The sequence below is a fragment of the Pinus tabuliformis genome, chromosome 2_1 (assembly GCF_031772625.1).
Source record: "Pinus tabuliformis cultivar Carrire ecotype Pingquan chromosome 2_1, CPIR1, whole genome shotgun sequence".
In the NCBI taxonomy this organism is placed as follows: Eukaryota; Viridiplantae; Streptophyta; class Pinopsida; order Pinales; family Pinaceae; genus Pinus; species Pinus tabuliformis.
The window spans coordinates 328785271-328800306 of NC_142299.1; positions in this window are offsets into that span (position 1 = coordinate 328785271).

Consider the following 15036-nt stretch of genomic DNA (forward strand, 5'->3'; position numbering starts at 1 on the left):
CCATTTCTTAAGTGCATGTAGTATTGCCAATGTTTCCTTCTCATAAATAGCTTTGTGTAAATAATTTCCTTTGATTGGGCAACTTTTAAAAGCAATGGGTATTTCATATTGCATTAAAACAACACCAATTCCATTTCTTGAAGCAACACATTCCACAATAAAGCTTTTTGTGAAGTCAGGTGTAGCTAAGACCGGTGCTTGGCACATTTCCTCTTTAAGATGTTCAAAGGCCTTTCTTGCTTCTGAAGTCCATGAAAATGCATCTTTCTTCAATAATGTTGTTAGAGGTATTACTATTCTCCCATAATTCTTAACAAACTTGCGATAATACCCTGTCAACCCAAGAAATCCTCGTAGATTCTTTATGGATGTGGGGATTTTCCATTCTTTAATGGCTTTAATTTTGCTAAGGTCTACCTTAACACCTTCATGAGATACAATATGACCAAGATATTCCACCACTTGTACTCCAAAGAAACATTTGGAGCTTTTTGCATTTAATTGTTTCTCCTCCAATAGTTTGAGCACCCTATCAACATGTTGAACATGATCCTTCCAAGACTTGTTGTAGATTAGTATATCATCAAAAAATACTAACAAAAATTTTCTAAGGAAGGGTTTGAAAATGGAATTCATCAAACCTTTAATTGTAGAAGGTGCATTGGTAAGGCCAAAAGGCATGACCAAAAATTCATAATAACCCTCATGAGTTCTAAATGTTGTTTTTGGAATGTCTTCAGTCTTCATTATGATTTGATGATATCCTAAACGAAGATCCAACTTGGTGAAGTAAATTGATCCATGCAATTCATCCAATCATTCATCAATGATAGGAATGGGAAATTTACCTTTAATAGTGAGCTTGTTGAGCTCCCTATAATCCAGACACATGCACCATGATCCATCCTTCTTGTGCACCAATACTATTGGAGCAGAGAGATAAATTTGACTAGGTTGAATTATACCAACCTCTAGCATTTCTGCAACCATATGTTCAATTTCACTCTTTTGGGAATAAGGATATCTATATGCCTTGATGTTTGGAGGAAGTGTATGAATATCATGATCATGATCACGAATAGGTGGGAGGCCTTTGGGAGTCCCAAATACCTTGGAATGATTGTCCAATACGTTTTGGAGATATGGAGAAATAGATGATTTCAATGTGGGAACCTCCAGTGAACATAATTGTGCAATTGTGCCTCATTGTTCCTTCTTTAGAAGTGTTTTCATACTATTAGAGCTAATTATCTTTCCCAGTTTCCCTATAATAACCCCTTAATTCAATTTCCTTTCCTTCCGCACAAAATTTCATGAAAAGTTCTTGAAAATTAAAATCTATTGTACCCAAGGATTGTATCCATTGGACTCCTAGTACAATATCAGCACCACCCATTGGAATGGAAAGCACTGGGATATTCAATACATATTCTCCCATGGATAGCTTGATATTATGGCACTTTCAAGAGAAATTTAGGGTTTCTCCACTTGCAACCATCACTTGAAACTCTAGTGTTGAATATCGGAAGCAATTCATTTCCTTGGCTATCTTACAATGAATAAAATTATGGGTACTTTCCAAATCAATCAACACTATTACCTTTTTCTCCTTGATATGTCATTCTATCTTGATAGTTTGAGGAATGGTAATTCCAACCAATGCATTACAAGATATGGTCGGATTCATTTCTTCTTTATCTAGGGTTTTTTCCTGGAGTATATCATCTTCTTTTGACATTTCTTGTTCCTTTTCTTCCTCCTCTTCACAATCTATGTAGAATAATTTCTTCTAAGCATACTTATGACCTTTAGTGTATTTGCTATCACAACTGTTACAAAGCCCTTTTTCTCTTTTTTCTTCCAATTGTTGTGGTGTCAACCTTGTAGGTTATGGATGACTAGGCACAACAACACTTCCATATTTATAGTTGTGAGTGGTAGGCTTCCTAGTTGCCATAATTTTGCTTTCCATTTTTATTGCTAACTTGAATGCCTTCTCCAATGAATCAGGTTCCCAAAGGTGAACCTCATGTTGGATATTATCCTTTAAATTCCCTATGAACACATCAATCCTATGCTCCTCTAGACCCTTATGTTCAACTTTTGGAAGTCCTTAATGTGCTCCATCATTGAACCCTTTTGTTTGAGATTTATCAATTGGCTAAAAAAGGTGTTGCTTTTTGTATCTTCATAATGTGCTATCATTTCTTCCGTAAAAATTGCCCAAGTGACAATTTATTTACGAGAGCAAAGCCATCGATACCATACAAACTGATTTGGTTCCAAATATAAAGTTGCATATGTACCTTTTGTGTGTTTTTCACATTATGGAGATCAAAAAATTGCTCCATCTGTAGTATCCATGTTCCGGGATCCTTGCCATCAAACTTCCTCATATCAATTTTTGGAACATAGTGGGTTTTCAATCCAACATTAGAGTTTATGAATTCATGATTAACATTTATTTTGTTCTCATCATGAGTTTCCTTTACTACCCTTTCACCATTAGTAACCATTTCTTGTAGCAACTTATTCAAATTTATCTTCAATTCTTCCATATTAGCATCCATGCCATTCATATTAGCATTCATGCCATTCATCTTAGCTTCCACGCCATCCAACTTAACTTGCATGCCATTCATATTAGCTTCCATGCCATTCATCTTGGCTTTAGTTACCTTTTGTGAGAGTGAAATTTGTTGTACTTGGTCTTGTAATTTTGATATATCATGTTGCATTTCTTCCTCTTCTTCACGAGTCATGCTAGAGCTTTTAGGTTGCTTACTAGGTGTTTCCATTTTCTTTCTTCGATACATCAATTAATGCTAATAATTCTTCACTATTCCCTTTTAATTCCTTCAAACTAATTTTCTAAACCAATCTTATGCAAAATTTTAAAAAACTACACACCTTTTTTTCACTTTGTAAGAGCTCGATATTGAATCTATTGTATCTCTATAACTATGGATCTCGAATATCTCAAATCACATCCTACAGTATCCCTTTGACTCCTCTTTCTAACCCTACAAGTCTGATCAAGATTGGATTCTCCAAGGAAGAGTTATACCAAATCTCCCACGATGACCTGATTATAGACTAGTTTGGTAGAGCAAACTTGTATGAAGTGCCACGTGTCACCGTTTCAACCTTAGTACCTGAAACATATATACAAAAAAACACAAGTTGTCCTCTTTTTGAAACTTCTTATGAAATTTCATTCTGATGCTCAAAACAAAAGTTATTATTATTTTCCCCAAGTCACCCTTTTGGAATGTAATTCGGGAGTCTGCAAAAACCCTAACTTCCTCAGATCATATCTCTGAAAATATAGTGAGACAAGATTTGAAATTCACACCCAAAGTTCAGAATGATTTTGGTTCAAATGGGTTTTTTTAGCTTCTGAAACTTCGCAAAAAAAAAGTTATAGTGAAAATGCCACAATGACTTGTTTGGAGTAGCGAAACCCTAGAATCCAAGCTCTAATACCAAATGTTATGAAACCAACTCACAAAAAGATAGGAAAGATAGATCAATGCCTTAGAATCCAGCCTCTTCAAGGGGGCAACTTCCTTTACATTACACAAATGAACAATTCTTGGATGATACAAATGACTAAACCTCCCTTCTATATATAGGAGTCTAAGTGGTCACAATAGAATCAAGCCGACATAAGAGTAATAACATAAGGGCACAAAAATAACAATAGTGGGTTTCTATGGGGCATACTAATAACAATATGGGGACAATAGGGGCACAATAATAACATTAAGGGCTACAATGACAATAGTAATGGGGGAATCACTAGTATTATAGGGACCTAACACATAGTGTAGTCATTAGAATCAATTTGGATCTCAAATGAATGTCTCAAGTCTAGAAGTGCAAGTACTGGGGCTGAACTGATCTTTTCCTTCAATGCATCAAAGGCCTTTTGTTGTTTACCTCCCCATTAAAAAACTTTTTTCACACTATTCAATGCATGCAAAGGAGCTACTATAGAAGAAAAGTTAGTAATGAATTTCGTCCAATATTGGGCATCTCCCAAAAAACTTCTTACCTCAGTAACTGTCTTGGGCCTTGGCCAATTAAAAATGACATCAACCTTGGAGGGATCTATTTTCATCTCACCTCCTCCTTCAATATGACCCAAGTAAACTAAAGAAGTTTTTCCAAAATCACACTTTGGAATCTTTAAATGCAATTTTTCTTTGTTTAAGACATCAAGTACTTTTCTCACATGCATGACATGTTCATCATGAGATTTAATGAAAATTAAGATATCATCTAAGTAGACTATAACAAACTCATCAACAAATGGCCTAAACACATTATTCATCACATGCGTGAAGGTATTAGGAGCATCACATAAACCAAAAGGAATAACTAACCATTCAAACAAACCTTTTTTTGTCTTGAATGTTGTCTTCCAAATGTCTCCTTCAACAACTCTAATTTGATGGTAGCCACTCCTTAAGTACAACTTAGTAAAATAATTTTCATGTTTCAATTGATGAAGTAAATCATCTATTCTAGGCATTGGGTAACAATTTTTTACCATAATCTTGTTCAATGCATGGAAGTCCACACGCATGCGTTATGTTCCATCCTTCTTTGCCACTAAAATAATAGGTGGCTCACATGGTGAAGAACTTGGCCTGATGATCCCTTTATCCAACAACTCTTGTTTTTTATTTTTTATTTATGCACTTTCCATCACTGATATCCTTTACATGACAATGTTAGGAAGAGGACAATCTTGATGCAACTGTATTTCATATTGGATTCCTCTCTTGGGAGGGAATCCTTTTAGTTCCTGAAACATCTCATCATATTGGTTAACAACATCAACCAATTTAGATTTCAATCTTGAGTCTCAACCTTGAAAACCTTAATTATCAATATCATTCTTGTGTTTGATCATTAGAAGCACAAAATTATTGCTAGAATTCACTAGTCTTTTCATCTGCCCCACATTTACAAGTGAAAGATTTAGTTTCTTTCTATGGGCTCTTACAATATTTTCTACTCCATCTTTGAAAAAATGGTATTTATTTTTATGTCTATGGAAGATAGCTTCTCTTTCATAGAGATACGGGCTGCCCAAAACTATACCACATATGTTTAATGATATAACATCAAGTTCCACTTCATCTATGGAATTTGCAGTAATGGCGAATTTCAGTTTGCACTTTCTAGTTACTTGAAATTGTGCATTGTCACACACCCATCCTAATGGATATGGTTTATGATGTGGAATGGTTTCCAAGTTTAAACTTTTGACAATGTTTTTAGAGATGAGATTGGCTTGAGAGCCACTATCAAAAAGAGTATCAATTTTGCTATATTTTGAGATTACCCTTATGTGGAAAAGTTATGTCCTCTTCTTTTCATTTGGAGTTTCATTATGTAAATTTGAAGTACTAGTGTTAGCAATGGAGTCCCTACCTTTTATCCCCATGGCTATGATTTTAGTTTAATCACTGGAATTGGATCCCAAATCCTATTGAATGGTTGCAACTATCTTTTGCTTTCCCTTGTTGTTGAATTTATTTGATTTCATCATAGGATGAAGCTTCCAACAATGATCTTCATTGTGACCCTCCTTGGAAAAATGCTTGCATGTTAATTTCTCTCCTTTCTTTTTAATGGATGCATTTTTCTTTCCTTTCCCTTTGAAACCCTTTTCTTTTCCTTTACCCTTAAATGGATTTTTGCTACCCTCTTTTGGAATATTTTTCCCTCTTGCTTCTAGATGGGTGGCTTGCACACAAACCTCATCTAGACTAGTGGGATTAAACATAAGGATAGTATGCCTTAGGTAGTTGTGTAAACCCCCTATATACTTCAGCAACGTGTCTTGTGATTGCAAATCTACACCTAACATTAGAGACCTCCTTCTAAATTCTTGAGTTTAATCTTGCACATTTTGACCTTTAAGTTGTCTAAAGTTCTGCCGATTCATGACGGCTCTTTGCATATATGCTAGAGGGTAAAACTGTCTTTTAATTGAAAAAATGAAATTAGACCAAGAGATTGATATATTACCATGTTTTTTTATCTCTTCTTGTGTCCTAGCTTCCCACCATATTAGTGTTGCACCCTACAGTCTCAAGGAAGCTAGCTAAATCTTTGTGTCATCATCTTGAAGGTTTTGAATTCTGCAATAGACCTCCAACTGATGAACCCAATTGTCAAGCTTCTCTGCATTCACTTCACCATTATACATAGGCAGCTCAAATTTAATATCAAGTTTTAACAAGGGTGTGTTACCAATTCCTCTTGAGGTATGTTGATGAGTATGAGTAAGGGTTGTGTTAGTGGAAGAGGATAAAGATGCATGTGAAGATGAAGATGAAGATGATGGTGGAAATAGTGGAGGTTTACCTCCATTTGCATTACCTCCTCCTCCTGAAGAACCTTCTCCTTTTGGAGGCTTGGAAGTTTCACCCTGTAGTCTTGTATTCCTCTCTTCATAGAGGACTTTCACCATTTTTGTCGTGTCAAAGAAATCCTTCCTAAAAACCTTCTCATCCTCTGACATATTTGTAGGCTCTCCTTCATGTGACATGATTTTTGAAGCTTCAGTTGTAATTTGAGGTAGAACGAGTGATGGAGATTGTGGCAATATTTCTCTCCTTCTACTTGACCCAACTTTAGGACCTTCAACTAGCTTTCTTTCTCCTCTCTTCAGCTTCAACCTTGTAAGCATCACATTCACTTGCAAACAGTTAAATCCTCCTTGCACAAACAAATTCAAGAGCTCTGATACCAAACTTGATCTGAATGGGAAAATTATTTTTATTGTGCTAAATTCCTCTTCAGAATATGTAAAAGTGCTTAAGGATTCATGAGGTCAATTGCAAGTTTTATCATGAGTTTTTGAGTGTTTTTATGTAAATTTCATGTAAAAAATAACATAAACAAATGAATAAACAACAACATACAACATACAAGAACATCAACAAAATAGTATCACAATAGCACATGATGAAGGAGTTCACCCTGCTCAGGCTATGTTGGGCATAGAATCCCCCCAAGGCATGTTTTGGGGCTTAAAGCCCAAGTTTTGACAGAATCTTGTTGTAAAAGCTCCGCGAATTGTGGGCGCGGGGCGCGAAAGTATGATAGAGTCATAGGGTTGTCCACCCTAGTTTTTGTAATGTAATGTCAGCTGGATAGACCTACCCATGGTCTGTAGACCATGGGATTGTATAAATAGAGTGAGGCTCTAAGTGTAGAAGAAAACAAGTAACGAAGAAACGAATAGAAATATGAGAAGTACAAGTGATTGAGTCAAAGTGTAAAGTGTGTCTGTGGGTCGTAGAGTAGGAGAAGGATCTGTAGCTGAGTGCACAGAGGCCTAGTAGTCTGCGGACCCGTGCAACTGAGTCTGTAACCAGTGCAAAGTCAATAAAGAGAAGTTTTGCTATAATTCTGTGTATCTGTTCATGGGTTGATGCATGATTGATATAATTTGCAAGTACACTGTTTATTACTACGCGAACTTGTATGAATGTTTTGTGTTGCTATTTATAACTTAAGACATTCAAGTAGGCAAAGGTGCTTAATTAATACTAGAAGGAAAATAAGATCTCAAGTAATAGTGTAGAGCATGGCACAACCCCTGGTTAGGGCTGCGCGAAGGCAGGGTATCGGTCTGTGAGGAACGGAAGGTGCACAAAGCCACTTGCACGCAGGAACAAACAAAGGACCAGTCGAACCTCTCAGACATCTCAAGGGTGCGGAAACCTGGTTCTAGCACCCTCCCATACTACTTCAGGTGATACCTCAGTCTGCACTCCACGCACTGTTGTCGAAAGGGCCAGTAGTATAGTGATTTGTTTGGCTAATTAACTCCGAACCTAGGTCAGGTCCCAATAAGCCAACAAATGGTTCCATTTCCGGGACCAGGATCTGCATAGAGATGTCTCATGTCATATCACTGGAATCTGATAAAGAAAGGAAAGGAAAGGTGGTTAGATTTCTATTTGTATATGAAGATCCACGAGATTTTCTTTGCTTCCTTCCCTACTGAGTTATACGAGTGGTTCGTGAAGCTAGAAGATAGCCAAGGAAGGTGCAAACTCGACAAACCTATTGTGTGGACTCCCAAATTGGTGCGCATACTAGAAGCATCGAAAGATAAGATCATGTGCATTGTCGATCACTAACTCGATTGAATCATAGGAGGATTCATGACCGAATTCGCGGTAGATACTTCAGTCAGCTATACCAAGGTAGAATGACGCTTCCTCAAGGGACCGCAAGGTAAGTACATTAAATATTTGAACACTTGGATTAAAATGCTACTATGTGAAAAGTAGATTATGCGAATAAATTGATGTTTGGGGCTACACGAAGTGGGAGAATCTACAAAAATGAAGGTAGCACAAAACTAGAGACTAGCCCCTTGAATTCACCTCCGCGACGGGGTGAAGAAGAGCTCGCGAAGGTTTCGACAAGAAGTGCGATCAATATGATAAGGTAGAGAATTCTGTGCATACCACCCCCACCCACTCCACCACTAGTTTCACTATCTTCACCCACGAATTTTCCCATACCACCTCCGCCACCACCACGAAGGAGTATGGCTAGTGCAATAAAACTACCAGTGTTCAAGGGAGTAGGGAATGAAGATCCGAACTAGTTTTGGTTCGTGATAAAGGATGTATGGGAAGCACAGGGTGTCACAGAAGACAATATAAAGAAGGCAACATTGGTCAGCACTCTGTAAGATCGCGCGTTGACCTAATACATTAAGCTTTTCAATGACAATCTAAATGCAGGGATAGCAGATATCCAAGCTGCACTAAACAAAGAATTTAGCAGGCCAAAATGGGAGGCACAATCGATCATCGGATTTAAGGAAATCACAATGCTACCAGGCGAAACCTCGTGGGAGTTGGATCAGAGGTTGAATTGCACAATTCGCGAAGCGAACATGACACTAACAGATCGGCAACACCGCGAATGGTTTGTAGCATCATTAACATCGCATCTATGGAACGCATTGTCGCAGCAAAGGCTAACCACTCAAGCTGAGGCTTTGGAGGTCATGATGAGATTGCATGAGACTCCGATACAAGATCCTAACTAGGGAGTTCAACAGATTCACATGCAGCTGAAAAACTTGTGCTTGGAGATGTATAGTTTGAAGCAAAATAGGACAACCCGCCCAGAGATGCGCGATGAGGTATGGTGCATAAAATGCAAGGGCCAGGGGCATGACAAGGACCACTACCTAGTGTTAGAGAATTACCTTGTGGTAGGAGGGCCAATGCCACTAAGACCGGAGGCACAAGTAGGACCAAGCACGGTGCCTGCATTATGGTGCGCGATTTGTCAAATAGGAGGAAAGCATGCTACAAATAACTGCCATCTATTACAGAAGTATATGCAGAATTCCTAGCAGTTGTTCTATAATTTTTACAGATCAGGAGGACATGATGAACGCACCTATAAAAGTTATGAACTAATGATGGATCAAACTCCTACCTACAGAGTTCAGGCCAAAAAATGGGCCCTCGATCAAAACACAGGAATGGCGTGCACTAGTTTTCAAGGGCGTGGATGAGGCCAAGGTGGAGGGGGACCAGGAAGAGGTCGTAGACAAATGATATGTTACAATTGCGGAGGACTAGGGCATTATGCCCGTGACTGTATGAATCGAATGTGACCATCATGCTTGTATTGTACATTGTTTGATCATGAGACAGAGGACTATCCAACACTGATAGCGAGGCTGCATGATAAAGGAGAACTCCAACCTCCCTCAACTCAGAACCTGCAAATGATGAGGTTTAAGCCATGCGAGGAAGACCCTAATGTAAATATCGTGCTCCAAAGTGGTGTTACGACAGGGGATGACAAAGGCAAGCAGCCTAAAGAAAGTACCTGGGTTCGCAAGGCCCCAACAAAGGAACTAAAATTTGATTTGGAGCACACTAAGGAGACCTTCATGGAATCTGAGAGGAGCTTCACAGATGCCTCCACTTTAGGAAGTAAAGATAGACTGGAGCCAGAAATGGACCCATCGATGCTCACTATGTTCTTGGAGACATGCATGAATTTTCTGAGCGACAACAAGGTTGTAAAGGGGCTACAAGAAATCATAACTAGATGCACTAGGACTGTGCCAGGAGAACCGCACGTAGTCCAGAAGCTCGGGAAGCACACGGCGTGAATAGGAATGGAGATGAGATTGACCATGCAGATCGGGGAATATGAGATGGACCAAGTGATTCTAGATGTAGGGTCGGACGTGAACATCCTGCCAAAGCAGACATGGGAGCGCATGGGCAGGTCTGCGCTGTAATGATCTCCTATCCAACTGCGAATGACAAACCAAAAGAAGATCCTACCTATGGGGAGATTGCAGGGAATCATGGTAGATATCAAAGGAGAAAGCGCACTAGAATATTTCAAAGTGATAGAGATTGTCAATGACAATAATCCCTATCCCATGCTATTGGGAATAAGTTAGGCCACTGAAATGAATGGAGTAATAAATCTAAAGAAGCGCAATATAATCTTCAAGTAAAAGTCATTGCATGTAGTGGTACCTTTAGACCCTGCAGAAGGATCGCACTACACAGAGCTAGTGCATGACGAAGACAGTGACGATGATCTGGACTGCATCTACAAAATAACCGCGCGGGAGCAAGATTGGGTAAATCCAATCGTGGATGGCTGAATATCTTGGGAGTGCGAAAGTTCCTACACATTAGATTCTGACGAGGAGATAGAACGACGGCAGAACCGGTTACATGAGGTAACTGCACTCAACTGTAACATGATGACGAGATCGCTGCTTTGCGTAGCAACAGAGGTAAGAGATTTGCCTACGTATGATGGGTTAAGCGAGGTGGATGACTTCTTGAAAAAAATTGAAAGAGAAGTACCAGAATAGTAGCGTCTCGACGCTCTGAAATGGGTACTACGCGCTACGCCCGCAAGATGGTGGGGTACGCACCAGAGAAGTTTAGAGGATTGGCACAAATGCATAAGGATGATGCCCATATGGTTTAGGAAGCCTCAGGTGCAATTGAAGGAAAAATGTGATAGACGAACCGGCTCGCACACCCACCTATCCAAGTGGATACAGGCATATGGTGTGAAACTTGCATGAATGCACACCGTCCTCGTGGTAGGAGACACGATCAGTAAGCAGGTGCGAGTAAGGAAATGACGAGAATGACCCCTCTATTTGGGACCACAAAGTATGGAAAGACCAAGTGCATAGAAGAATATTCACACAGACTCTTTTGACAAAGTACGTGAAGCACTGAACAAAGTCCACAATGTGAAGCAGACTAACTAGGACCTGCATGTACCAGTGGTTCTATGGGCTTATAGGACCATGTGCAAAACCCTGACCACACAGGCACCGCCAAGGCTGGAGTATGAAGCAATCATAGTAAGCCCTATAATACTTGGAGAGCTTAGATCGCACATGATTGCACCAATAGATACAATGGTTCACGAAACCTTGGAAGCAGAAATCTAACAGGGAAATCTCCAACTCCAAGAACTTGAAGAGGAAAGGGTGCGATTAAGGAAGAAAAGCGCTTTGGTGGATGTGGAAGTCAAGATGTTTGGAGGACGAGATTAAGAAATATTTTCTCGGCAAAAAGACCAGGGTGAAAAGGCAGGGTGCATACGATCGCGATGACACATTTAATGCCTATCACTGCAAATTGATCAGTCTGATGCCTTCTCTTGGGCCGCACATTTCTAAGCATATTGACCAGGGTAGCGCATTGTAGATGGTAAAGTGCACAAGGCCAACCACAACAATAAAAGGCGGGTATTCTCTAAGGAAACATGATAAATGACAGGGTGAAAATTTTCATGGGTGGTGCCACCACCTGACTAGCCGAAGGAAGAATAGTCTTAATGCTCCAGGTAGTTGAAAGGTAGCACGGGACTATAAACTATTATGCCCAGGAGCTGTGCGATGTTGGAACTGCGTGCAGAAGCAAAGAGTCACAAGGTCGACGACCGTGCATGGGGGGTTGTGCTGCTGCGCGGGTTGACCAGAAAGTGACCGTTGAAGTCACTATTCATGATGGGATGCTCGACTTGAGACCAAATGGAGCTAGGAGTAGGCATTTAAGATGCGATTTATGGGCAAGCTTTGGGAAAATCTACCACCAAGAGAGCATTAATGAACTAGATTTGGGGGGAACGGTCGAATTCAAATTCGAAAAGTGCTATAAATTACAAAGGCCTACCCAGCAAACAACACTTGGTCATTGGTGAATTGAGCGATTGAGCATAGCCCCGTTTGTTGTGAGTCGAGCGTTGATTGAGCCCCTAAGTTCGTGAGTGCTAGATTTTCAGACGGATACAATGAGAATAGTTGAGGACGTTATGGAGATAACAGAAATGACCGTCGAAGAGGCCACATAGGCCCTGACTATGGATGATGCTCCGGAAGGTGCTATGATTATGGCATAAATCCCGAAATCACTGTGCACGCCAAGACCCCAAAAGGACAAACAAGCGATGGTTCTTGTGCATGTGTCCCCACAGAACCCGCTGTGCAACAAGTTGTCAATGTAGGAGAAGGAGAAAGTAGTCACCATAGAAAATAATGATGAAGAAGAAGATCTGGAGGATCTTATCATCACATAGGACGAGGATGAAGGTATGGAGCAGGACATTCAACTAGTGCACCCCCTGACAAAGTTGCCTGCCTATGCCCCCCATGGAAAGGGAAGGCTAAAGTGCCCAAGGACCTTGACAAGAGCAAGAGCTCGCTTCAGGCCCCACTCCTCCCAGAAAACATTATTTTTTAGGGTACGCACCTAAGATGGGTGCTAAGCCTAAAATTTGAATATTGGGACCTTGCTGACCACGAGAAGTTCCCTCACCTTGAAACCAAGAACCTCATGAAGCCCAAGCAGAACAACGTAGTGGGGGTGACAAAACTAGAGCTGCGAAAGTGGTTGTGGAGTAGAAAAGTCTAGGCTACTAAACCTGCTCTGGGTGATGCATTTCCACTGCGCCCCAATAACCATTTTCGTCATCAAGTAGTTGCTCTGCCTGGTATATGATGGGTGTTTGTGGCTGGAGGAGCCCATCCCCATCACGGCAGATTTGATTCACCGTATCTCCCAGCTCCCATGCGAAGGAGAGGACCCTGCAAACATCTTGGAGGGGAAGAGCAGTGACTTAGCCATCGTGGAGGCCATGAAGAAAAAATACAAGCTGGCGAAGAAGAAATGGGGCTATGTCATATCCAACATCAGTAACAAAGCAGTAAAAGTGGCAACCCAAATACTGGCTGGTAAGGTCATGCACAAGTGCTGCATAGACGAAGTACCCATGTCGGTGGTCGCATTGGCTTAGAAGTGCATGGAAGGGGTCCAATTTAACTGGTTCGAAATCCTCTACAAGGATTTTTTATAAAGTTTCTGTGAAGCTCAGGAATAGGGAAAAACATTCCACTATGCATGGCATCTGCTGTCCATAGTGCTTGTGGCAAGGGAATTACTAGATGATAGTCAATTCCCCATAATTGATAGGGACCTAGCAAAGGCCGTGAAGTATGATTTTCTTTGGGCCACAAAAGATGCCAAGATGATTCGCAATAGTAAAATATTCTAGGTGTTCATGGAGATGAACCTTAGAATGGGGATCAACTACAAGCCACAGTTGTCGCCCACTATCTACAACAGCTTGCAGGGTTTTGTGGAATTCAAAGCCAACATCCACAACATTTACGTTAGGGTGCATAAGAACCTGACCAAACAATGGATAAAGCTACCCTTTGTACCACTGATGACATTATTTTTAACATACTAGAGGCATGGTCACTAGAGTGGAGCAACCTCGACATCACGGAGATAGAGATGTCGGTGACACAATGGAAGAAAGATGAGGCCAAGCTGCACATCGCAGAGTTGGAAAAAAAGTGAAGGAAGGAAGCAGCAACATCAAAAGTGCAAGCGACATGGGACGTTGCACAGACAACACTTGAGTAGGAAAAGGCCACAGTAGCAGTAGTAGTAGCGCAGGTGGGAGCCGTGAAGGCTCACAAGGGCCAGCCATCACCTTTGCATGGGCATGAAGCAGAGGAAGAAGGAAAAGGCGCGGACCTCCGAACTGCATCTGTTATCACTAAAAAATTCTCAAGGTTAAAGAAATAAATTTCTGAGGTAACCACAAACCAATCTTTTAGACTCGGGTTATAGCCAACCTAAGTCCAGAGAGGGCTCTCTCTTTATAATTTAGCTTTGTTTTGAGTGGGATTTCAGGCTAGTTCTTAGTGCTCAAGAGGTTTTGATTTTGATTGGGTGGTGGAATTCGAGGAACAGATGGGCAGAGCAAGCATTCAGGCCATTGGGCTATGGAGTCAAGCAAAGAGTTGATTAACTGAATTATATAAATTGCTAGGGAGGAGTTCACATGGAAGGCTAGCACAGCAAAAAGAAAATCTGTAGGTTTAAATGGATGAGGTAGTCCTAACGAAGGAAAAAGGGCAATGAAGAATCCTTAAACCAGGATCAAGATGAAGAACAGGAAGGAGATCAGTAGCAAAGGGAAACTAAGAATCCTTTACTGTGGACCTAAGGGGGGAAAGTTACGGAAGTAAGGGAGTAATTAAGAATCCCAAGGATAAGATAGTTTAGCAGAAAATAGTGAGAAAGTAAACAGTTAAGGCAGAGAGCATTAAAGCTAATTCTGAAATATCATTCCTTCTGTTATCACCCTAAAATATTTGTCTTTAAGCTTTGGAAAGTTGTCTTGTTTCTAGTCATAGTCTTATAAGTTTTGAGTCATCTCGTCACAATTAGTGTCATTCTCATTTACAAACCCTTCTTCTAGTCATGGTGTTAAAGGGTCTCTCGGTCATTTCATGCTTTAAGTGTTAGGTCATAAGGTTAGAAGTCTTTTAAGGTCATATCTCTTTTCCAAATAATGTTTGACAACCTCATTCCATGTTCTAGAAGCCTTACCAGGTGTTTAGAAGTCATATCTCACATCATTTTGGAGAAATTTTGAAACTAGCTACGAAATCACTGAACTAGG